At 36.8% G+C, this 25474-nt stretch overlaps 1 long non-coding RNA gene and 1 pseudogene across 1 annotated transcript; one reads left to right on the top strand and one right to left on the bottom strand.

Moving 5' to 3' along the window:
• The first annotated feature begins 14006 nt into the window (after positions 1-14006).
• LOC148114883 (uncharacterized) lies at positions 14007-16992 on the top strand. Its single transcript, XR_015733594.1, has 2 exons — positions 14007-14427; positions 15760-16992. It is a non-coding gene; the product is annotated as an uncharacterized LOC148114883 (long non-coding RNA).
• Positions 15123-15199, bottom strand: LOC117672928 (U2 spliceosomal RNA; annotated as a pseudogene).
• Positions 16993-25474: the final 8482 nt, after the last annotated feature.

The following is a 25474-nucleotide window of genomic DNA, read 5'->3' as shown; positions in this document are numbered from 1 at the left end:
TAAAGTAGGTTGCTTTTATTTCTTATTGAAAACATCTCCATTCTGTTCTGTGTTCTGTTATGATTTCAGACCACAATATTTAAATAATGCCTTAATTCAGACTATATATGAATATAAACATTGTTAGATATTGCTCATTGTATAATAGATGTGGGCTTTTAGCAACTTTTAAATTCAATATGCATAATGGGAAAGCAATGATCAGCCATAGTTTTTAAAGAATACACACTAAAAACTAAATGCGCGGACAATCCACTGTATATATAAAATTTTACATTTGAAATATGTCTCTGTCCTACTTTAGAAATAGCCTCTGCATAGGAATATTTAAGTTTGAGAAGGAGATGGGAGAAATAATTTAAAGTTAAATAATTTCATTATACATTTAGGCTGTAGCCTTTGGTACTTATGAAAATAAGTTTAATTCAAAAACTAAAATTTACTTCTGAGAAAATACATTTACTCAGACAGGAAAACTACACCTACCAGTAAGCCAGTCAACAGGTGTAAGCACTGATCTTGGGCCAAAACAAGGGGAAAGTTTATTAAATTAATCTATTTAAATTTTGATGAACAGTTAATATATAGCAAAGAAGGACAAGAGAGAAATGGGTAATAAATATTGTGAAATACATAATAACTTTTTAAACGTTAGCCTATCAGAATAACTCTAGATGTACTGTTATTACATTTAGCAACTGAAGAAGTAGAGTGAGAGGATCAAGAATTGTTTTTCCATTTTGTGTAGAGAAAACAATCTTGAAGGATCCTGTAATTTATGTATTTCCTATGTCTCTTCTAGGAATTATGAAGCTGAACAATAAAAACCAATTGTAACTAGCTAATCTGAACTCCTGCGTACTCAGCTTTCCAAGACTAAATGGAAGATTTGCATCCAAGATTTCTAAAAAAAGAAACTTTTGCTTCTGTGTAAACTCTGCTTTGGATTGCTACATTAATGGCTTTAGAACACTTTTTCTCAACCTCAATAGCTTGATGTGTGAAGTCCACACATCTTAAAGCTCTGTTGTTGAGAAATATTGCTTTAGAGCACAGGTGTCAAACTCGTGGCATCACGTTACTGTCACGTGAGGTATCACAGTGTTTTTTCACTGAGCTGGGGTGGGCATGGCCTGCATGGGACGCATCTGGCCCTCAGGCCACCATTTTGACACTCCTGTTAGAGTGTAAACCAAGTACTATTCACTCCAAATGAAGTGTTTCTTCTTCACGACATTCATTGATCTTTGATTTTTCTTTGTACTTTTGGCTTTTGGGGGTATCTACAGGAAGGTTTCAAAAAATCAAGATGGCATCTTTTTTGACACCTCCCTCTCCTCAAACATCCCTGGGCCTTTGCTCTACCCATTGCTCTACTATTGGTATAAGAGATTCATTCCCAATGAAACTCAGCACTCCAGAGCTTTATAAGGACAAAACTTAATTGCATTTGGAAATGTCTATGGATTAGGATTATTCCCATATTTAAATGAACATGAACCATCATTTGCATGGATTTTTGAATCATGCTTTTTGACTTTAATAGAAGCTGGATCGTGTTAATTAATCCAATCTTCTCAGATTTTAGTCACAATGGCAAATGTAACAAGTATTTCAGTACCTAGAGTCTGTTTATGAGAATATATGAGAATTAAAGTCTGTGGGATCAAGCATTTTATATATCAGACTGGCAACCTCCCCCCCCCTTTTTTAAAAAAAGTATGGTACTATGTAAGTGTGCAATATTCAACATATGCAATCAAGAAACAAGAAAGACCTGGGTGGGGAGATGAGGGAAATAATTCAGTATAGAACTAAATCTCCACCCCAGATTTCTGGCAGAAGAACAAGGGTGCTGTTATATTAGATGTGTTGGTTGGGAGAACAAATACCTTTTAGAGGATTAACATTAGGAAAAAGTCAGGATTAAAGTAGAATTAGCACAGTTGTGTAACTGAAACTCTGCCGCTCACCAGTTCAAAGGCAATAAACCTCTGGCCCACCACCGCTGCCAAATGACAAGAAGGTAGAATTCTTTATAATCATGAAAACATGGAGGGAGGGGAAGCGTTTCAGAGAAATGTTTGAGTATTTTATGACAACCTCTGAAAACCTCAGATGCAACACAACACAGACACCTATTAATTTATTCCTTTGCCTGGTCTGAGAGGGTGGACCTCCTGTCTAATCCTGCCCTTCAGGATTCTTAATTTTCAGGACTGCTCAACCCAGCCAGGCCTGTTTAACAATTCCTTTTCTGAATGAGACTCTTTGAAGAGGCCTCCTTTCTGTTCAGTGACATGAAAGAGATACTGAAGCTGATTATCAAAGGCATGCGCTCTAAACCACCAAGCGTCTAATGCCCCAGGGAAGTAATATTATCTCTGCCTTCAGATTTTACATCTCTCCCCCCCCAACAAAGACATCGGTGATTAACTTGAAAATCTTCTCCTCCATGCCTCCCTCATGATCAGTTTTTTTTTTCTTTTGCTCTCTCCTGTTCTCCGTCCTTTTTATTCATTTCTATTTGAGATATTAATCTGAAAGGAAATAAATTAATAGCTTAAGCTTGTAGGTCATGCTATGGGAGTATGTTGTTTTGAATTAGATACAACAGCAATTTCAAATGAGTTGTTCCAGAGCAATCTCCCCATCTACTTTTGACTCTTACGGCCTGCGACAGATTGCCCCTGAGTTGAATGGCAGTCTTAAGAGAAAAGACTTGCCTACTCAGGATTTTTTTGGGAATATCAGAAATATTAATATTTCTGTCAGTTTATGGGAAGGTTTGAGAGGTGAGTTATACTTTATAAATAGTCTGAGGTTGGCATGTTCAAGAGAGCAGCTGAGGGTGAGGTACTATAGTGCCCAGCCCTTTATGTTGAGTTGCACAAAGAATGGATAATAAAAATTCAACACAATAATAGAGTTGGAAGGGTCCTCAGCGATCTTCTAGTCCAACTGCCTACTCGAGCAGGAGATGTATACCATTTCAGACAAGTGGTTGTCCAATCTCTTCTTAAAAACCTCCAGTAATGGAGCACCCAATTCATGTTCTTTATAGGGAGAAGGGGATCCGTCTTGATTACTTTTTAAAGTCAATGTATTTCTTTTAATGGTGAAAGCATGCAAAAGGTACAGTTTGAAAAGGACATTCACTTTCCATGTGCAGAAGGGTGAAAACTCCAAGAGGTATCACACAAGCATGTTGTTGTTATTTCTCTCCTTATGGCCTATATGATTATTTAGCTGACATTCCCATCTTTTACCCACCAAGCCTCCGTTCTTCCGCCCCTCCCCAAAAAAAGAATATGCATTATTCACTTATTAAGATCATATAAAAGTTCAGATTAATGTTGGAATCTTGAATGCAGAATCATTCTGAAGCATTGATATAAATTGTAGTCCTTTGATATATATCAAATACGGTCTCTTTTTTATTGGTTAAAGTCAAGTCTAGGCCAGATGAAACATATCTGGTCACTGGTACCAAAAGAAACATATCTGGTCACTGGTTTTATTGTTATACTGAAAGTAGAGATTTAGCCAGGATGCTTAAACCATTCTGGGGAACAGAAAACTTTGAACTTCATTTATTTTTATTTCTTTGTAGGAATCCGGCACCCATTTATTATTGAGTACATAATTGTTATGGGAACTGAAGTATAATCTAATCTACAATTGAAATCCATGTACTGCACACCCCGACCAAAATGGTTTTGTCCCAAGGAGACAAATAAAAAACAACATGAGGACAATAATAAACGTTCTCGAATACTACGAGCAAAACATCAATAATCAGGTAGCGCTAATCTTTCTCGACGCGCAAAAGGCGTTCGACAATTTGAACTGGAAATTCCTTATAGCACAACTGCAGATTATGAATTTCGGCGACAAATTCCTGAAAATGATTAAGAAAATATATTCTTCCCAGACAGCAAGAATTATAATTAATGGAGATATGACCGAAAAAATAAGCATCCAAAAGGGGGTAAGACAAGGATGCCCGATATCGCCTCTACTGTTTATAATCTCACTGGAAGTCCTTCTAAAGGAAGTAAGAAAGGAAGAAGAAATAAAAGGACTGAAGATAAGGAATGAGGAGTATAAACTACAGGCTTTCGCGGATGATGTGGTCTTCATAGTGGAACAACCGGAAGTAGCGGGAGTCAAATTATTAGAGAAGATAGAGGAGTATGGCAAAGTGGCGGGACTTAAGATCAATAAACAAAAAACCAAAGTCTTGACCAAAAATATGACAATGACACAAGAGGAAAAATTAGAAGAAGAATTAGGAATGCAAATTGCGAAGAAAGTAAAATATTTGGGAATTTGGCTTACTACAAAAGCAACAACTATTAGAGAGGACAATTACATTAAATTGATGAAGCAAATTAGAAAAGACTTGGAAAGATGGAATAAGGTACAACTATCATTTCTTGGCAGAATAGCGTCTGTAAAGATGAACATATTACCAAGACTCCTATATCTCTTCCAAGTGATACCAATTGGTCCGGGAAAAGATTTCTTTAAGGATCTCAATAAGACAATAATGAAATACATCTGGCAAGGAAAGAAAGCTAGAATTAAAATAAGATGCTTACAGGACACAAAGGAGAAGGGAGGCCTAGGTCTACCAGACTGGGAGCTATATTACAAGGCGGCGGCGTTGAATTGGATCAGAGAATGGATAGATCTATCAAATAGGAGAACGCTATACTTGGAGGGATTTGATCTGAGTCGAGGTTGGCATGCCTTTCTGTGGGAAGGCACAGACAAGCAACATCCGTACTTCCAGAGACATGTAATAAGAGGTGCACTATATAAAACATGGCAAGATATCAGAAGGCAACACTATAGTAAAATCCCACGATGGTTGTCACCTATGGAGGTGCTAATTTATCCAAACACTATAGAAATAGGAAAGATGCGGAAATATCAAGAATTGTTGAGTAGTGAGGGAGACCTACTTACGAGACAAGAACTGGAAAGACGAGGCATTATGATTGATTGGTGGCCATACCTTCAAATTGAGTCAAAATATACAGCAGACCGGAGACATTATGATTTTCAAAGCCAACCAAGTGAACTAGATAAAATTTTAAAAGGCACAGATGAGAAAATAATATCTAAAATTTATGGATATTTAATAAGGTATAAATTAGAGGAGGAAACAGTGAAAGAAAACATGGTAAGCTGGGCAAGAAATATAGGTCACAATATAGAGTTGGATAGATGGGACAAGCTATGGGCAGAAAATTATAAGATGACACTGTCGATTCCATACAAAGAAAATTTATACAAGATATTTTATAGATGGCACCTTCCTCCGGCACGTTTGGCTAAAATGTTTCCAAACACATCACCAATCTGTTGGAAGTGCAAGACACAAATGGGGACATATTACCATCTCTGGTGGTCTTGCAGGAAGGCACAACGCTACTGGCAAGAGATTAAGAGAATAATCGAAGAAACAACGAGGCAAAGTGTAGAAATGAAACCAGAACTCTTTCTATTTGGAATGACTACACCACAGTGTACCAAGGAGATAAAATATCTTACCATCCACATATTGACAGCGGCACGTATAGTGTACGCTCAGAATTGGAAATCCGAGATAATACCAACAGAAGAAAAAATAATAACAAAAATAAATGAATGCGCAGAGATGGATAGGCTCACAAAAGAGCTCCAAGATAAAGAGAACACTGACTTTTATTTAGTTTGGCAAAAATGGTACACATGGTTAGAAAGAAGGATAGGGCCAACAACATAGGACATTAGGAGAACATAACTCAAGAATTGCAGAAATAGATACATGAGATGAGCCGTAGGATTGTATAAATAAATGGTTAATATGTTTGTAGAAAGATACTGCTGAACTTCAATGAATATATCAAGGTATAAGCAAGTGAATTTGTAAATAGTATGATTAAGGAAAATTGGTTAAATGGACATTAATCACCGATGCGAAGGTTTTCTAGAAGTTAGTCGATTGACTCTTTGTTAATGTATAAGTGTTTACATGTATTTGTGTTTTATGTTTGTTTATGTTAATAAAACTTAAAAAAAAAAAAAGAAATCCATGTACTGTTCGTACTATCTTTTAGATCAATAAAAATATACTCTAAATCTAAAAGATCAATTATAAATTTCAAAGATCAATAAATTTCAGCAATTTATCTGTTGAAATAAATAATTTATTTCTATTGACTTTAAAGTTTATCAGAAAAAATGGACATCCAAGAGTCATATATACAGAAAGTTGCAAAACAAACTCAGTTAACTTGTTTTTCTCACAAATTGTCACCTCTTTCAGATCTTTCTAATATGCTATATTTGTACCACAATTGCAATTTTCCATCTTCATTTGCAAATTTGATTTGAACTGATGATCTGTTTATGTGCTTATATTCATCTCTCTCTCTCTCTCTCTCTCTCTCTCTCTCTCTCTCTCTCTCTCTCTCTCACACACACACACACACACACACACACACACACACACACAAACACACACACAGAGAGAGTCACACACACACACACACACACACACACACACACAGAGAGAGAGAGAGAGAGAAAGAGAGAGAGAGAGAGAGAGAGGGAGGGAGAGAGCTTTCAGATTTAACATTTATCCACATTTTACCTAAACTACAGTAAATTTTGTAGGCATAAGTATAAAGCTAATACCTGATCTAGCAGTTTTGCTCCAATGGCTTTTTAAAATAAATAGGCTTTTGTTCTTCTGGAGATAATAAGCCATCATTTATTTGTGATTAGTTATATCCTGCCTGAAGCCATGCATTTCTTGTAAAAGCAATATAATGGAAGATATTATGAATAACAGAAGTCTTATAGCTATCTTGGTACATAGGCATTCTCAGCATGCCACAAAATATCCAAGGATTTAAATGAAATACATGGCTAGCTTACATTCTCTACCCTATACCCTATAAAAAGATAACAAGGCAAAGTTCTCCCAAAAGAAAGCAACATTTCCTTTGTAGAATGTACGTAATCCATTTATTGGATGAATGTGTGTCTACACAGTGGAAAGCATGTATAAAAGGAAAAGGATCACTAAACTAGATATATTTGGGGAAACTGTACCAAAAATGGGCAGAAAGCCCATATGCATTCCCATGGGGAATGCAAATTGGTGCAAATTGGTATAGAAACAAGATGGAACTTGCTGATATTTGGAAAAGTAATACAAGCAATTATAACAAGCAGATTAGCCCAGTTTTACATCTGACTTCCTCACATATATTTAAAAGTCTCAATAGTGGCCACACCTGCTTATCCACTTCGAACTGCAAACTCTGCAAAGTTCAGATCTCTCAGTGCTGTGTGCACAACATAGGCTCCTTTGATGAAGCCGTGGAGAATGGCAAAAGGTATTCCCATTCTTTGCTTGGTTTAGTAGCTGAAGATGCCTATTCATTTATCTATAATAAAAATAGTACAGTGAGAGTATAGCTGCACAACATCCATAAGCTGCTTCTGTCTTATGCTCTTGTCAGCTTGGCTGTGAATTAGCCTAAGAAAATCCTGTCAAGGCACTTTGACAACAGCTCACAAAGCAGTTCAGACTTCAAGCTACCATATCAGTGGTGGGTTGCCCCTGGTTCGGACCGGTTCTATAGAACCGGTAGTAAAACTGGCGGGAGGCTCTGCCCACTGACTCAGACGTCATCAGAAGCGATCTGCGCAGGTGCAGAAAAGTGTGTGCGCGAGAGCGAAGCGAGTGGGCACGATGCAAACTGGTAGTAAAGGTAAGTAGAACCCACCCCTGTTCCATATCCTCTAGTAGCCATCTCTCCTGCTGCTTTATCTTCTCAACTTTACATTCCAGTTTTTCTGTGAGTCTTTTTTTTGGGGGGAAGGGTACCTTCAAGTCTGTCTTGTCTATTGGCAACTGCCAGGACAAGTCCCTACAATTCTCTTGGCAAGTTTCAGGACTGGTTTGCAGGGAAACCTTCAGTGAAGAAAGGGTGAATTGAAGCCCCATGGATAGGCTGAAAATGGCAGCTGTATGCTAAATCTGGACTGCTGAAATCCCACCAAAAAAAGGGAAAGATCTTGAAATCACCCATTTATACACCAGACAGCTGTTTTTCTTTTTTCTTTTGGAGCAGATGGAAGAAACTATTAACAAACATAACATACTTTTGCAGTCACTTGCAAACTGCTGATACTCATGGGACTCCACCAAACTCATAACTGTCAATATAGCCTTTAAGGACTCAAGTTAGAGGAGTCCCTTGCTTCTTAATCACTTTGGATTTTAGTTTTTTTCCAGCTGCTTTTTAAAGGTTGATAACCTTCAGAACCCCAAGTGTGATTGTATTCACTGGGTGAGCTTTTCTTCAATCCTTTAAGAAAAAAGTTTGAATTGAATGTCTGCTGGTTTCTAGGATGGTGCCTCAATCACTACACCAAGAGAGAGGCAGGAAGTAGTAGTTGTTAAGAGAGAGGTAGGAAGAAGGGGGGGAGAAGGAGAGGGAGAGAGAGAGAGAGAGAGAGAGAGAGAGAGAGAGAGAGAGAGAGAGATTAAGTTAGATGTAGATGTACAAATTTAAAGCATTGAAATGAACATTCATACATGCAGACATTACAGGGATTGTTCTAGAAAAAAGTAAAGATCAGGTAGCAAAAAAAATGTGGTACTTGAAAGTCTAAAAAGAAAATGAAACTTGAGGATACATTGGTGATAGACGGGGTTAATAGATGGTGACATCATCTGTTCCTCACAAATGGTTACTCTCCTGTACTGATAATGTACAATTTGGATGTATGAACAAGTGGATCCCTTTAAAAGTTTTGAAATACCCTTGTTTTTGTTTCTTCTATGCAAAATAGCATTTTTCCCCTCCATCATTTATTGTCCGTTATGTGAGTGATCCAGTTAATGAGAGTCAGTGTAGAACCGAAAACAGTGAAATAATGGGGATTTTATTTATACTTATTTGTTTTATTGCTTTTATGATTTTATGTCTTGAATTAAAAATATTAATTCATCTAATCATTTTAAAAGGGAACCACATGTCAGATACAGTTCTTTCTATAAATGTGTTCTACATATGTGTTCCTCTTGTTTTTTCCCCATTAAAAAGATGGTTTGATATAATGGTTTAAAAATGTTTGAACTATATGAGTAAACAATTGCACATGTGATTAAACAATTTACAAATCATCTAACAGAGGTTTCAAATGTGTGGCTCCATATCCCCTTCTCAACTTTAATCTACAGATGTTGTGGACAAAACACTCTTTTAAACTCAATGGCTCAATTCTTTACATTGTTTTCATGCAAATTATCTTGGCAAATATCTTTGTAAGCTATTGTTAAAAGTCTGCCCTATAAATATGCTTTTTAGTTGGTTTATTGGATTTATTTGGAATGGAAAAAAAAGATTATTTCTCCATTCATACTGTTTTTACACTGAGAAGTGCATTTTTCTTTGCTTTATTTAAATCATAAGTTAACCAAGTTCCTTTCCTTTTGACCACAGTCTTCAACCATGCTTTAACCATTATCAAAGACATTCTGGTAGTCTTAAACTACCAGCATTTCTTTGATAAGAAATGACAGACACTAGAAATGGTGGGCTAAAGATAACTATGGCAGACTGAAGAGTTGGCCAATAGAGCAGCTCTTCAATGATTCCTCTCCAGAGGAGAGGACTTGAGATTGCCCACAAGTGCTCCAGACAGCTGCTCCTTGTGAGGAGACTACAAAACAGCATCTCCAGTGGGTTTAGAGCTCTGGGAGAAGAGGGAATGACATCTTGCTCAAACAGCAGATGGTGCTTTGAAAGAATACTAGGTTCGCATGCTTTCTTTTCTAATCACTTTCAGAAATTGCTTTTTAACAGCCGTTCAGCTATTAGGAACCTAAAGGGAAGTCATGTCCATTACTAATAAATGTTCCTTAAATCCAGAAGTACGTTATTCATCAGGATGCAAATGGTAAGCCAAAAATGCAAATTTCATCATTTACAATAATTTACATAATTTGTGAAATGCCATTTTACTAATAATAAACATTGGCACAAATAAAATAAATGTAAAATAATAATGTGGATTTAAGTGCAATTTGGCTGCAATCTATTATTTTGAGAGATTGTCTAAATTGATACTTTGTCCACTGCACTCATGAGCCATAAAATCAAGGTTTCATTGTAGTTTTGTTTACATCTGGGAAGTTTACTAGTTTCAAAGTTCTCCTGAACTACCATGATAAGCTTTTCCTGGGCACAGTAATTCCTGGTACAGCTGAGCATCTTGCATATGTCTGAAAAGAAGTTTACGGTAATTAGTTTTCTTCTGATTCATCATGTTTTTTTCCAGTAATAGGACATAAAAAATGGAGTAGCTGTTCACTTCCTGGAATACACCTATCAATCATATTTTCCTGTTAACATGTAAACACTGAGTATCACCCAATTGTTATGTGTTGCTGTTAGTGACAAGGGGCCCTCTCTTCCTGTAGAATGTCTCTACCTCATCAGATATCCTGGCTACTCAAATGTACCAATCAGGTGGAAAAATTCTGCTAATGCTGTAGTAGCTGCCTTTGAAGTCCAAGCACTGATTTCTTTTCCTGGCAACTGTAATGGTCAACTTTGCAAATTTACTACATTTATCTCGCTCGCTTTCGCTCTCCCCACCTCTTTCTCTCTCACACACAAACACACACACCACCTGAGCATTTCCGTACAAACTACTAATCCAGCCTGTGAGTATACATTGGAGACTCAAGCAATGTGTGATAAAGGTCACAGCTATCTATCATTTTCTCCTCTCCATACTTTTACATACTTGTTTCAGATTTTGGAAGTTGCACCCTTCCACCTCTGAGCTAAGAGAATTCAGCTATCAGGAAAAGTTGTTTTTTTGCTTATGTTGGGAGAACCTGGCTACTTTGTTTGTGATTGCCCTGCTAAGACACCAACACTTCTGAAACAACATACTTCTATGCCATAACAATAGCAATAGTATTTAAACTTATATACTGCTTCCTAGTTCTTTACAACCCTCTCTCAGCGGTTTACAGTGTCAGCATATTGCCCCCAACAATCTGAGTCCTCATTTTACCAACCTTGGAAGGATGGAAGGCTGATTCAACCTTGAGCCAGTGAAGATTGAATTTCTGGCAGTGGGCAGAGTTAGCCTGCAATACTGCATTCTAACCACTGCGCCACTATGGCACCTATTTAGAAGAGGAGAGCATTTTGCAAGCAAACTCCCTAAACTTTCCAGATATTACCTTCCTGAACTTCAGAGATTAGAGAGCACAGACATCAAGCAAAACCTAGACACAGAGAGCACTTAAACAAACCTGTTGCCCTACAGGATCAGAAATATGACTGTAGTCCCTAAAAGATTACATCACACCATCACAATCATCAGGTGTCTTATATTTTCCAGTAGACTTGGAAATGATTGGCCTCAGATTATAATTCAACATACTATTGGCATCAGGATAACATAATATACTGGTAATCTCAAAAAACAAAAACAAAATCCCACCCAATCCCCCAGCTATATATAGCATGATTCCTATATTCTGCAATAGGCAGATCTGTTCATGTATGTTTTGTGCAAGAAATCTACTTATCAAGCAGTGTCAAGCCTGTGAATTTTCTGCTGTTAGCTCTAATTAAAGAACTCTAAAGGCTCAGCTGAGTTTCCAGAGGATCATGATTTTTTGCAATGCTTAGGGTGAAGTTTGACAATGGCCTAGCATCTATGAATTGTTATTAGGAGCATTGGAGTAAGGTGCCACTGGCAGAAAGAACTGAACAAATCCTTGATATTCAACTCCAAAAAGAAATCCAAACTTAAATAATTCTACCATGCAGTCTGAGAGACTGTTATTGCAAAGTGTCCAGTAGCTTTAACCAGCTTTAACTGGTGCATGATCTAGGTATTTAAACCCATATTTTGCACAAGAAGAGTCCTCCACTCCTCTGCTCATAACAGAATACCTTATGCCACCAGACTTGAAATTCTGGATTTAGAAAATTTAGAACTACGCCGCCTTTGGTATGACCTAAGCATAGCTCATAAAATCATCTGCTACCTCCTACCTGTCAATGACTACTTCAGCTTCAACCACAACAATACACGAGCACACAATGGATACAAACTTAAAGTGAACCACTCCAAACTCGATTGCAGAAAATATGACTTCAGTAATAGAGTTGTTAATGCCTGGAATGCACTACCAGACTCTGTGGTCTTATCCCCAAATCCCCAAAATTTTAACCTAAAACTGTTTACCCCATTCCTAAGAGGTCTGTAAGGGGCGTGCATAAGAGCATCAGTGTGCTACCGTCCCTGTCCTAATGTTCCCTTTAATTGTATTCATTTTATGTATTCAATTCATGCTTATACTTATATATATTATCTAATATGTACTTGACAAAATAAATAAATTAAATTAAAAATAAATAAATAAATAAAATAAGTATTGTTTTTAATCTTAATCTTAAACCTTACGTGGCATAGATTCACTATCTTAAATGCTCCTCTTAGGCACAAAGTGTTTTGAATAACAACATTTTAAGAGAAATTCTTTTAAAGATGCCTGAATTTCTTGCAGCGTGTGGGAGAGGGTCTTCTCCAATATATGGGATGCACTCTCTAAGGAGATGCATTTAGTCCCAACTCTCTACTTTCAGGAAGGGAGTTAAGACCTTCCTCTTCAGAAAGACTTTCAAGTCGCCCGAAATAATCATGTTAATTATTTCCTTTCAGTTCTTTCTGGTTTCTATATTATTGTTTGAACTTTTTTAATTGAAAAGAGAAAATGTCCTTCCAGCAGAACTCAACTTTTGTGATGACTTCACAAATATACCAATGTAATTTTTGTGGCAGCAACACAGATGTAATTTGCATTTGCTTTCTTCTGGATTTTTTTCCTCACTTCCCAGCCAGCTTTCATCTCTTATATTCCCTGCTAATCCCTGTCCTACCAAAGTACTCAAGGCCAACCCTGTTTAATTTTTGTGCCACGTACATCTCAGTGCTGAGACATTTTAAAATTAGCATTAATAAACACAGTCAGGCAAGAATAGGGAGGTTTGAATTCAGTAAAATCTAATGTGACTTCAAAGGATACAGTGACAATATTTTCTTGGAAAAAGTAAAGGACAAACTTGAAAAGGGGGAAAATCTGAAAAAAAATCACAATGGTAAAAACATTCAATTGTTCGTATTTATAACTTCATTTTACAAAGGAAATTCAGGAGCAAAACCAAGAAAAGTTGTTCCAAAATGTATACTGTAATAAAAATAGTTAAAATCAAATAGTCTATATAAATTTATTTTTAAAAGACAATTTGGTTTTTTCACATGAATATGAAAAACTCTGCATTAAGTGGTACCATTTGTATGGTAATAGTTCAATAACCAAAATAAAAGACAAAAGCGATTTTGGGAAAAATCAGTCTAAAGGACAGCTTTTTGAAATAAAGAACTCTCCTTTGTAATGAAGGACATATGTTCACTGTACCAAAGAGGCAAACTGAGAGATGAGATAAGTTCTTCCTCTTCTAAACTGTCTTTAATGGGATGTGATGGCCCACAACCCATGCTGGGTTCATGCTCAGTGAAGCCCAATAACACACACACATACACACACACACACCAAAGAACAATTATTCGGCACAGAAGAAAAGACACAAGGGGATTTCTCGTAAAACTTGTGTGATCCCTCACATCCCCGCTTCTTTCTTTATGGGAACAAGGGGGTTTAAATAATGTTGTTGTGCCAGTAACAAATGAGTGATTTATGCTCCCCTTAACAATTTTGACATTTGCCACACATGCACTCTCTTTAAGAAAAGCATTCAAATCCCATTTCCCTCCCATCGTTTCCCTTTCCCCCCCACATCTTAGTTTTGTTTCCTTGTTTGTATTCGCCTTATCCCATGATACAATGGGGTTACATCTAGACAAGCATAATATATTTTTGGAAACCGACTTATTCAGCACTTGAATAGCCATCCAAAATCTGAGCAAAGTGGACTAAATAGTAGGAGTAGGATCTTAAGGCCTTTTTCCATCAGATGAATTATTAGAAAGATCTTTTGGCTTGGAGAATACAGAAGAGAACGAATCTTCGCAGATACACACTTCTGCCTTAAGCTTCGTTTAAACATCTGTCATTTGGAGACAGTTGCATAGTTGAGTTGCATTTATATGTCTGCAAATGTTAACATTCTGGCTAGGAGGTGCTCAAACAACAACGCGCCTTGTCTTCTGCCAAACAGGAAGTCGGACCAACCAATCAGCATGCAAAATGTGCATCTCCACAAAATGCACAGTTGAGATTCGAAAGATTCAAAAGGTGATTGGATTGACTAGTCTGCATCCATCTGCAACTTATGCTTATTCATCAACTCCTTCCCAACCTAGGTATGCATCAACGCCTATGCGCAGTTATGGGCAAGTCTAAATCAAGCTTTAGCCATTATGATCTGGCCAGGCTGTTTGGGATCCTGTGCTTTATGTGTCTGCCATTTTGTCTTAGACTGCTCTATCAGGAGCATAAATACTTTTACTGTTTTCTCAGGTTTTTCAATGGCGAAAGAAACTGACAAAGAGTATTCTCGGTTTTGGGAAGTCTTAAATGTGAGAGTTTGTGACTTGCAAGTTATTGCTGACTTTAACAATGGTAATCATTTCACTCTTGAGACATAAATGAGAACTGACAGAAAGGAAAACTCTGGCTGATCTTTTAATTTTTATAATTCCCAGATGGTTTTGCAATCTCATCTGTGGATGCATAATCACTCGTCTGGCTCTTACTTCAGTATTGTTTCATTGTTTACTCCGCTTTGTTTACACTGCTCAAAATCATTGCACCGAGCAGAACATCGACTCCTGTTGTGATGAAAGTTGAAAAGAGCAGAGTGGGTGGGGAGGGGGCTATAGTTTACTTGTTTGTAATGTCAAGATGATTCAGGATGAAAGATCATTTCAAACACTCAGGCTGACTGGGTGTTATTGCTTTTAATCAGTCTTTCTAAAGTATAACTGGGAGAAGATAGAAGCTGGACAGAGCATATTATCACAGTTCTTTCATTTATTTTTAAAGAATACTATGTACTTTTTAGTGAGCTTTTGAAATATTAGTAAAAGGAAATAGATACTACACTTGATCTTAGCCAAAAGGCCGAGAAGCCAAATAGGATGCACAATAATCCATGCCTTTAACCATAGGGGAAATCCTTCACTCAAAATAAGCTTTGCTTCATCTGTCCTACATTTTGTCTGGCCAAATGGAATTAAAGTGTTCCATTCTTTTTTGTTTCCTACTCACTACGATATTAGGCTTTATTTTATTTCCAGTTGGAAAAAGTCATTTTCAATATCCACTGAAATTGGTAAAACTAAAGCGTCTTTCTGTAGATCTTGTGAACCCAAAATTGATTGAGTTTATATTGTCTTAACTGCTAATATAGAACTGCAAGAATTTATAAGCAGCATTATAGACAAGGCAAATATATTCAGTGCTAAATGGTGAGAAAAGATGATGTAGGTTCAGAAGTATCTTTTATATATTTATTCTATACCCCATTGATCCTCTTAAAATATTTTTTTTTGCCCTTAAAGTTATTTTCGGTCACCATATAATAAACACTGTAATTATTATACTGCTGTTAATTGTGGTGAGTCTGCTACTTCTGGTTCTAGATTTTTGTCAGACATCAGGTCAGGAATGATGATAACTCTGTTTTCTTTCAGAAACCTGTCTCTGCATTCAGGAACCAGCTAACAATCATACTCAATATGTTACTTTATCACAGAGAAAAAAGAAATCATGATCACATATATGAAGAAACTGGTGTGTAGCAGAATTCAGAAATCATGCTCTCATATATCAGCCTGAGGGTTAAAATCTTTTCCCCTGTCTTTTTCCATTCCCTGTATCCATTCTTTTCCCAGCCTGGAAAAATTTCAGGATTGGAATGCACCTGCTCCATATTTACAGGATAGCTCTCTCTGGTTTAAGCAGCCTTGCCAACTTTAGTCATTGCTTTTTCTGATCTGATGAAAATACATCTTGATTCCTCTTTCTACTCCCTTCTTTGTTTTCTAAAACTTTTCTTTGTGGTTGTAATGGGCATTTTTGTTTGTGAGAAGATAAAATATGCCTAGCAGGTTGGAACATGTAGCTTCTTGGCATTTTTAAAAAAATATAATGACATAATTATTGCACAAATATATATATGATAGGAATACTAAGAGTACATTCCTAATAATCTAGCATGAATAAATGTAAAATCTATAAATATTCTAGGCAGGTTTTATCATCTGAGATGAAGCAAGGAATTATCTCTAGCTCTAAGAAAAATAGCAAAAGTACTTTTAATTAGTTGTCTAATTAACTCAGCTTTGAAAAATATTGGCTAATACTTATGAAAATATGGATTTTTAAAAAAGAATAATAAATTATGTCTTTAAAATTACTTTAATTTTTATTGCATTAAATTATCTAGTTGCAGACATATGAATACAACAAGATTCAAGACAAGATTTTGGAAGAATGTCTTTTTTTAATTTAAATACTGACCTATATTTTTCTGTAGCTGTGATTTTAATACACTCTTTTGCTTTTTCCCAATAGCATACTTCCCTGCTAAACCTATGGTTATTTACTAAAACTAATCTAGCAGTAATTCAATCTACCAATCTACTAATTTATCTATGAATCAATAAACCAAATTAAATTTGCTCATATTCTTATTCTTCTCTCTGTTCTTTTTGCAGAATGCATATTACTTCTGTGGATCCCTAATAGAAGTTTAGTTTATAGCTCAATGCTTAGATGAAACTGAGTGTGATCATTGTGGTTACTTATAGGAAAGTGTGTTTAGGACTGAAGCCTTGTATAATGTAGTGCTTTTATGTACATAGATTAACACCATCTGTTGTTTGGAGATAAAAGGGAATTAATATTAAATCTTTTAAGCCTGCCATTCTTTAAAGTAGTAGTTCTTTCCCATAAACAAAATCCTGCTCCCAGAGGCCCATGTTAAGATCTGAAGAAAGATTTCAACAGCAAAATAGCCATTTCGAAAGTATGCCCTGTCGTATTATAAGGTATTCATTCTAATTTAGCCCTCATTAGCAGCATTGATAGGCATTAGGGGCCCTGAGAGGATATTTGCAAGGTCCAAATTGGCCCTCTGTTCTTTTTATTAGTGACTTGGATGAAGAAAAGCGAATGCTTATCAAGTCTGCAGATGACGCAAGCAAAACAGCTAGGAGACAGAAATAAAATTCCAAATTCTGGGAGTTGAACTACATGTTTAAAAGTTTAAAAAACACAGCTGCAGGGCTATCTGAAATGAATCGAAGCAAAGAGAACATAATAATGTCTTTGTTGCCAAGCAGTGGTCATCAGGGGACTTGCAGACCATATATGGTAGCTCTAAATCACCTGGAGGTGATACTTCTCTACACTGGTCTGGATATATTCAAGCACACAGGCTGGACAGCCCTCAGTTAGTGATCCTTTCAATTGGAATCCTAAACAGAACTGGGGGGTGGGGTTCACTCAAGGACAGCAGTTTATTTTACCTGGAAAAAATAACCACCCAAGCTGTTACACTATTTTCAAATGCAAGAAAATATTTATGGTCTTTATTTTACATCACTAAAGTGAAACAGTTCAGTGGAAAAATTTATCCAAACATTACCAAAAGTTAGGGGCCCTGCCTTTTTAGATTTTAGAAGTAAGATTACATTATTGATTATAATTCGCATGTAGAATTACTTCCCTACAGAAAGCTTAGATACCAAGGAAGTTGTTGTCCTGATTTTTTCTTCCAAATTTATGCTGTTCTAAATTACTCATAATCATGCAATTTAGGAAAGTTGTACTAAAGCTCTCCATTGAAGCTCTCCACTCTGGTCACAGAATCTAAGACAGGGGTGTCAAACACAAGGCCTGGGGGCCAGATTTGGCCCATGGGGTGCTTAGATCTGGCCCGCGGAGCCACCAGGAAACAGTGAGAGACCAGTCTGCAGTGCCTCTGCCAGCGAAAACAGGCTTCTGAGCTCCATTTCCAGCTGTGGCGGCCTCCTGCAACCCTCTGCCAGCGAAAACGGAGCTTGGGATGGTCGTTGGCAGAGTGCTTGAGCTGCCACAGTCACCCCCGACATGAGTGACATAGAGCAGGCAATGCCCACTCTGGCCATACCCACCCCAGCCCCCCTGAGGTCAAACACAACCCTGATGCGGCCCTCAATGAAATCGAGTTTGACACCCCTGATCTAATATGCTAAAATCACACCTAAGGCAGAAATCTTTTATTTAATTGTATAACTCATAAAGATAGATGTAAGCTTCCTTGGCAATTAGCTATGATTGAAGTAAGGGTGATATTGTGGGGAAATAGTAAAGCATCTTTATGCTGCAGGACATAAAGATGAGCCCTAATCGTTTTTTAATGGTTCCTCCCAGTTTGTCCTCATTTATTCAAAGCATTGTTTTCTCACACATCATTAAAATGTTTCCAGATTTCTGTAAAAATCGATGAATTCTGTAAAACCTGCTAGAATGTCAGTTTCATCTCAGCAGCCTTGTATGGATTTTGGTATGTAAGATTATAGGAAGATACCACTAATTCTGAAAGCCTAAAATGGGATCTAAAGCCTATAATGAAGCCTAAAAAAACCTCATAGATAGCAGCACAGTGTTCTTCGTTTTTGCTTACTAAAGGAGAATGTTCTGTTGGTGTAAAGGGAAGTTTCATGCATATTATATTTTCCCTACTTTGACAAGCATTGACTTTCTAGAACTGCAAAACTGGAAGAATGCAAAGAATTGGTACATTCAGACTCCCATAATAAGCCTTTTGTGCTCTCTCTTTTGATTAATAGTTAGATAAAACTGACTTTGTTCCATACAAATATTGCTTGCTGAGAATAAGCCTTTTGACATTGTCCTAGGCTGATTTTATCACACCAGCGTGTCTTCATATAAATTTGGCAATTCTGAAAATTAAGAAGTATTGCCATGAATAGCATTCACCAGAGACATGATGTACTTTGCTGTATTCTCCCATTGGAAGAGATTTATTTTAATTCATCAAATGGGTTTTCAGAATCTTGACCGGTTTCACTTTTATTTACATTGACTGAGCAGTCTTTTTTCTCTACCCGAGATGTTGGGATTGTGAAACAAAGTTTGACAATGGCACAGGATTCTGAGCATGACTGAGCCCGATCGTGTCTTTCAAGAAAGTGAAATTCTGCCCTCAAGTGGAACCTTTGAAAAAGAAGAACTTTCTCTGAGCCTTGTGCCAATTTAGTTTTCTTATTGACTACCTCTTGAGATACAAAGCCCAGGCAGCATAGAATGAATAAAGGGAAATGCAATGTGCTGAGCAGCTGAAACAAAAGGAAGGAAAGTGATGACTTGTTGTTCAGTCCACAGTCCAAGTGAAGATTAATTTCAAATAATTATTTCTGTCCCCATCTGAAAACCTGCATTTGATTTTTTCCCCTCTGTTCTGATATTTTTTCAAGTGTCTTTCAGTTTTTCTAATTTAGTTGTGGTTCTAATTTAGAACTTTAATATTGCAATATTTAACTGAATCTGTATTTGATTAATTGAATTAACAGAATTTAACATAATTTAAATTGAAGTGAAAAAAAGTTTGATTCCCCCCCCTACCCCTTCTCAAATTGTCTTTCCTCAATAAAAACATCCACACCCTTGTCTACACCTCCAAAATATTGCTAGTTGTATGTCCCAAATTAAGGTAATTATCAATGTTGGCTAAGATTCTATAAACCCTAGCTTCAGTTCTGGAACATGGGAATAACAGTAATGACATATATGACTGTTGTATCAAAATAATGTATGATAAGCCTACTGATACCAAATGCTATAGAAAAGCTAGGTATGATATTTTATTTTAAAATTTTATTTTAGAAAGTTTTAAGGTTGATCAATTCTGTAACTCTGGGAGACATAAGGTAAAAAAAAAAATACAATTAAAGCAAGCAATAGAGTAGACCAAACACACTAAGAAAAGCAACCATTTAAATATAAACACAAAAGACTTGCCATTTAATCTAAGTCAAGACCTTGGGGGAAAATCAGGTTTTTAGAGCTATTTTGAATGTGTGTGTGTGTGTGTGTGTGTGTGTGTGTGTGTGTGTGTGTAGGGTGAGCTAGATATAACAAGGGGGGAGGGAGAACAGTTACAGAGAACAGATGCTGCAACAAAGGAGGCCAAAAACTCACAGCTACTCAATGTTGGCAGGGATGAGTTTAAGGTTGTTCCTCCCATTTTATAGCCTCCAAATGCTGGAATAAGATTTTGACAGTGTTGCTTGGTTGGCCTGGGATTTGAAATGTATTTCAATGTTTTGTAGCTATATATATCCTTAACTATGAAAATCGAGTAAGTGTCATTCAGTTCTGGAGATTGGATTAGGATTTGGGAGATACAAGCCTATTTTGGCTATGGAATGTACTAGTCCAGTTTATCCCAAAATGTTGGTCTGAGAAAAATTGAAGAAAAGTGGTAGTATGAATGCTGTATTTAGCTCCTAGAGGAAAAATAGCAAACAAACAAGTAACCAATCCTCTCATTTCTATTCCTGGAATATAATATCATGGCACCTGACTTATTACCCAGTGATATACTAAGCAGGTATATACAAAAGTATGAAGGCTATTGCTTAACACATCGTAAGCCGCCCTGAGTCTCCGGAGAAGGGCGGTATATAAATCGAACCAACCAACCAACCAACAACCAACCAACCAATAAATAAATAAATAAATAAATAAATAAATAAATAAATTCCATGCCATGTGTTCTTCCAACCATTATTTCTTTCTGTTTTTTCCTAATCCTTTTCCTCTTCAGTGATATATTGCATCCGATTTATCACAACAATTAACTTGCTAGTAGAAAACGGTTTGCTGTATGAACTTTTCTTACTTCTAAAAGTTTAGTTGTGATCTCTAATGGAGATTCTAAATCAGATTTGATGCACCTGTTCAGTTGGATAATATAATATCGTGGTAGGAGGAAATTCTTTTCTGAAGCTAACCAGAGCTAGCTTTGTGCCCTAAAGCAAAAGGATCATTAGCTGTTATCTTTTTCATTCAGCCTGATGTAGTTATAGATACTATTCCTGTTCCCTCTTACAGGATCCTATTTTTAAACTTACAGAGTTGTTTGCCTTTCCAATATCCTGTAGCAGGATATTAGCTTGATGTTATTGTCTCTTTGAGCCCTCATAAATTTGCCAAGCAGCCTGAAAAAAATCAGAGTGAACACAAGAGAGACTCCCTTCTTTACTGATGCCTTAATCACACTTTCATTTTGCAATGGCAAAAGAGGATATTGATTTTATCATTTAAAAAATCTGACCCTTTTTAAAAATTTACTTTTAGAGAAACAATCTGGTTTTGCAACTGTGTCAATAAAAAGGCATCAGTGCAAATGCTACTAATAATTGTAGTGGATATGTGGCAATATGTTTTGCATCAAAGTTGCAGCAAAATTATTTTGCATGGCTGTTATGTACATGTATACCTGGAAGAATTGCCTTGTCAACCTAAGACACTGAGCTTGTCAATTGAAAGGTCTGCAGTTCAGCAGTTCGAATCCCTAGTGCCAGGTAACAGGTGAGCTCCTGTTATTTGTCCCAGCTTCTGCCAACCTAGCAGTTCGAAAGCATGTAAAAAAAGCAAATAGAAAAATAGGGACCATCTTTGGTGGGAAGGTAATAGCATTCCGTGCGCCTTTAGCATTGAGTCATGCCAGCCACATGACCACGGAGACATCTTTGAACAGCGCTGGCTCTTCAGCTTTGAAACGGAGATGATCACCGGCCCCTAGAGTTGGGAACGACTAGCACATATGTGCGAGGGAACCTTTACCTTTACCTTTATTATTATATTGTACACACACACACACAACCTACAGTCATAAAGAATTTTCATCATTATTCCAAAATTATATTTCTGGTCAATAAAATTAGAACTTAAATAATTCTTATGGCATCGTTGCTTCCAACATATCTGTTTCTAAGTAGAGTTCAGCATTTTATTCAGGTACTGCAAATTCAAAGAAATGAAGACATTTTGCTTAATCTGTATGTGTTATGCTCTCAGCTGCCAACTTGTTCAAAGGGTGTCATTTGTAAAAGAAAAAAAATTGAGCTTAACTCTTTGGGTGAAATCTAAGCCAAGCTCAGCCAAATAAGTGGTTTTAGAGATGCCAACACTACTTACTGTCAATTCCCTCTGTATCATTTGGGAGTCTGGGATCATTAACCAAGCCACCACTGATGTCACAATCTATGTTGGTTGGGAATCAGATTCACAGGGATTGTTTGGTATAGTGTTTTAAATATATTGCTTCACATGACAATATTTTTTAAAGATATGAATATCTTTAAAGGATGCAAACTGAAGTATGCTGTGGTAAAACAGGTAAACAAAAGAAGACAGGAGGCTTACCTTGGTTCCACATCTGTGGAGAGATAATTTACTTGGGAAGGAATTCATTACAAATGTTTGATGTGTTGTAATATTTTATTTTGTTTGCAAATAAATACTATCTGAACGTAAATTGATGCATAGCTGCAACACTACCAGATCCTCAAATTCACTGCTTCAGGTCACTGCCTGGTTTTTTCAATATTGGCAACTTGAAGAAGTGTGGACTTCAGTTCCAAGAGCCAGCATGGGGAATTCTGGGAATTGAAGTCCATATATCTTTAAATTGCCACGGTTGAGAAATACTGCCCTAGAGTGTGGTAATCAGATTCCCAGAACACATGTTAAAATGGAAAGCACCAAATTCAAATGTCTTCTTGAGCCAGTCCACACCAGGTCACAAAACAATTATTTTTTGAACCCTTGGGTTCACTCTGAAATTCTTAACTTTTCCCCTGTTTTGTAATATGCAGAATTGTGATAATTACTCAAAATAGATACTTGTCTCCCAAATGATATATTTAACAGGAGGGTACTGATATGAAACTTAAATAGATTACTCCTGGAGAGTTCATGGAATTGGAATATCTGACCTCTTCCTAAAATTAGAAAGGATTGAGTGCCAGGTATGTATGTTCAAGGACATTCCACTTCACCTTTTCTACTGACCTTCTACTATCTTACAGGACAAGTCTTCCCATCATTTGGGTCCTTTAATAATTTCCATTCAGTGTTGGGCAATCTTTTTTGTTACTTTTTCCCTTATGCTTTTGGGGGCCAGTAAATCATTATAATGATACCTAAGACTATTAGAAACAAGAGAGGAGAGAAGAGAGGGAGAGAAAAAGAGATGCCATATTTTCCTGTCCCGGAAAACACATGCACAATGTAAGTGATTGTAGCAGATAGAAAAACAAGTTGTCCAGACTTGAAGTACTAAAGAAAATGAGTTCTGGGAGCCTAAACCTCTGCAACATTCCTTGCCAAGTATATCTAGTCATTGCTTACCTCCCACGCCTTATGTTCTGATTACCTGATAGAAAACTGCCTTTTGCCTAAACTCCTTTTTCCTGGCATTTGTCCAGTAAGGAAATGCCTCCTCTGCCAGATAATCAGACATTCCCAGACTTCATTTTAATCACGGACCAGTCACAGCAGTGGAGATAATATAAAATATAGCACGAACCATATAGATAAAACACTCTGCTATTGTATCAGCAGCACAGGAAAACTGATGCTTATAAGAGTTATTTTATTAGTTCCCCCACTGCACTTAGATGTTTGCAATTTTTTAAAACATATTTTTACTATATAAAAAATTGTGACCAGCACCTAACATGTGCCTATGGTGAGGTACCTAAAAAATATTACATAATGTCATAGCTTCTACGGTACCTATCTATCTACATAGGTAGATAAATTTATGTTCTTTATATCTATTGCGGCTAATTCTGCTGCCTGCTGGCTGCCTGCAATTTGGCAGTTCGAATCTCACCAGGCTCAAGGTTGACTCAGCTTTCCATCCTTCCGAGGTGGGTAAAATGAGGACCTAGATTGTTGGAGACAATAAGCTGACTCTGTAAACTGTTTAGAGAGGGCTGTAAAGCACTGTGAAGCAGTATGTAAGTCTAAGTGCTATTGCTATTGCTATCATTATTCATCATCCTCCTCCTCCACAAAGGGGATTGAATATATTTTCCAATAAAAAAACATATAAAATCCTTGCAGGTGTTATCATGCACATTGCTAGTGCAGTGTGTTCTGAAGAGATGTATGGGTGAAGTTCAATAAAAAATATTTCAGGTTGAATTCTCATTACAGCTTTCAAAGTGTGTTCCATTCTATTGTGGTGTAGGATTTTTTTTTTTTTACGAAGTTCACAATTAAAAGGAACAAATGTAGGAAATGGAAAATGGGCACAATCATTAGAGAACCATATTGACAAGAACCTATAACTGCAAAAAATAAAAGTTATGAAGACCAACTTTCAAATGGAACTTTGAAAGGGACTTTTCTGGTTATGTCAGTAGAAAGAAAAAGAAAGAGAGAGACTTTTGCTTGAAGAAAGTGTCAGAATGGCAGTAGAAGATGGGCAAAGATAAAGCTCTGCAACACCTACATTGGTCCAGACTTCTTCGAAAAGAGAACTAGAACATAGTTGGAGAGTTGAACTAGAACAAGGAGGAAGTTGCATCCTGAGGTAAGAAAGAGAGTTAGGGAGAATCCAGCTACTGTGAATTGATTTGGCACTCCAGGATCAACTCAGTTGCAGCCAAGAGCCTCAGAGAAGCATATAGATGTAATCTCAGAACCTTTTCTTGTGATCTTTGAAAAATAATGGAGGAAGGGAAGAGGACTGGAGAAATGCAAATGTTATCCCTATCTTCAAAATGGATGGATGAGTGTCCGAAATGCTGTAGTAGTTGATTCCTCAGCTGGCCAGCAGATTAAATTAATGATCTGCAAGGATACTTCCCATCCTTCCATTCCTTGATTTTATGACCTTTGGGAGAACCTGCAGAGATTATCTAAACTCCATATAAAGACAACAGGGAAGAAGAGTTGAAGGAAAACAACTGCTTAAACATTATTGATGAGAAAGATACAGTTTGCATGATGCAAGACACATTGTTAGGGATCTTTTCTTTGCTCTTCGTAGACCCAATAACTAGGCTAGGGAGGCATAGAATAACTTATATCTACAATTATTCTGTTGTAGAATAAAGAAGTTATGTAACAGAAGCAAGTGCTATGTATAGGATCAGTGGTGGGATTCAAATAATTTAACAACCGGTTCTCTGCCCTAATGATTTCTTCCAACAAACAGTTCACCAAACTGCTCAAAAAGTTAACAACCGGTTCTCCCGAAGTGGTGCGAACTGGCTGAATCCCACCACTGTGTAGGATACATTTCCAGGATTGAAGAAAAACTTTTTCCTCCCATGCTTGACAAGTCTTTTACCACCCCTGTGTGTATTGTTGACATAT

Source organism: Pantherophis guttatus, chromosome 3, assembly GCF_059756535.1.
Source record: "Pantherophis guttatus breed Tessera chromosome 3, ASM5975653v1, whole genome shotgun sequence".
Lineage (NCBI taxonomy): Eukaryota > Metazoa > Chordata > Lepidosauria > Squamata > Colubridae > Pantherophis > Pantherophis guttatus.
This window is presented reverse-complemented; position numbering and strand designations above follow the sequence as displayed.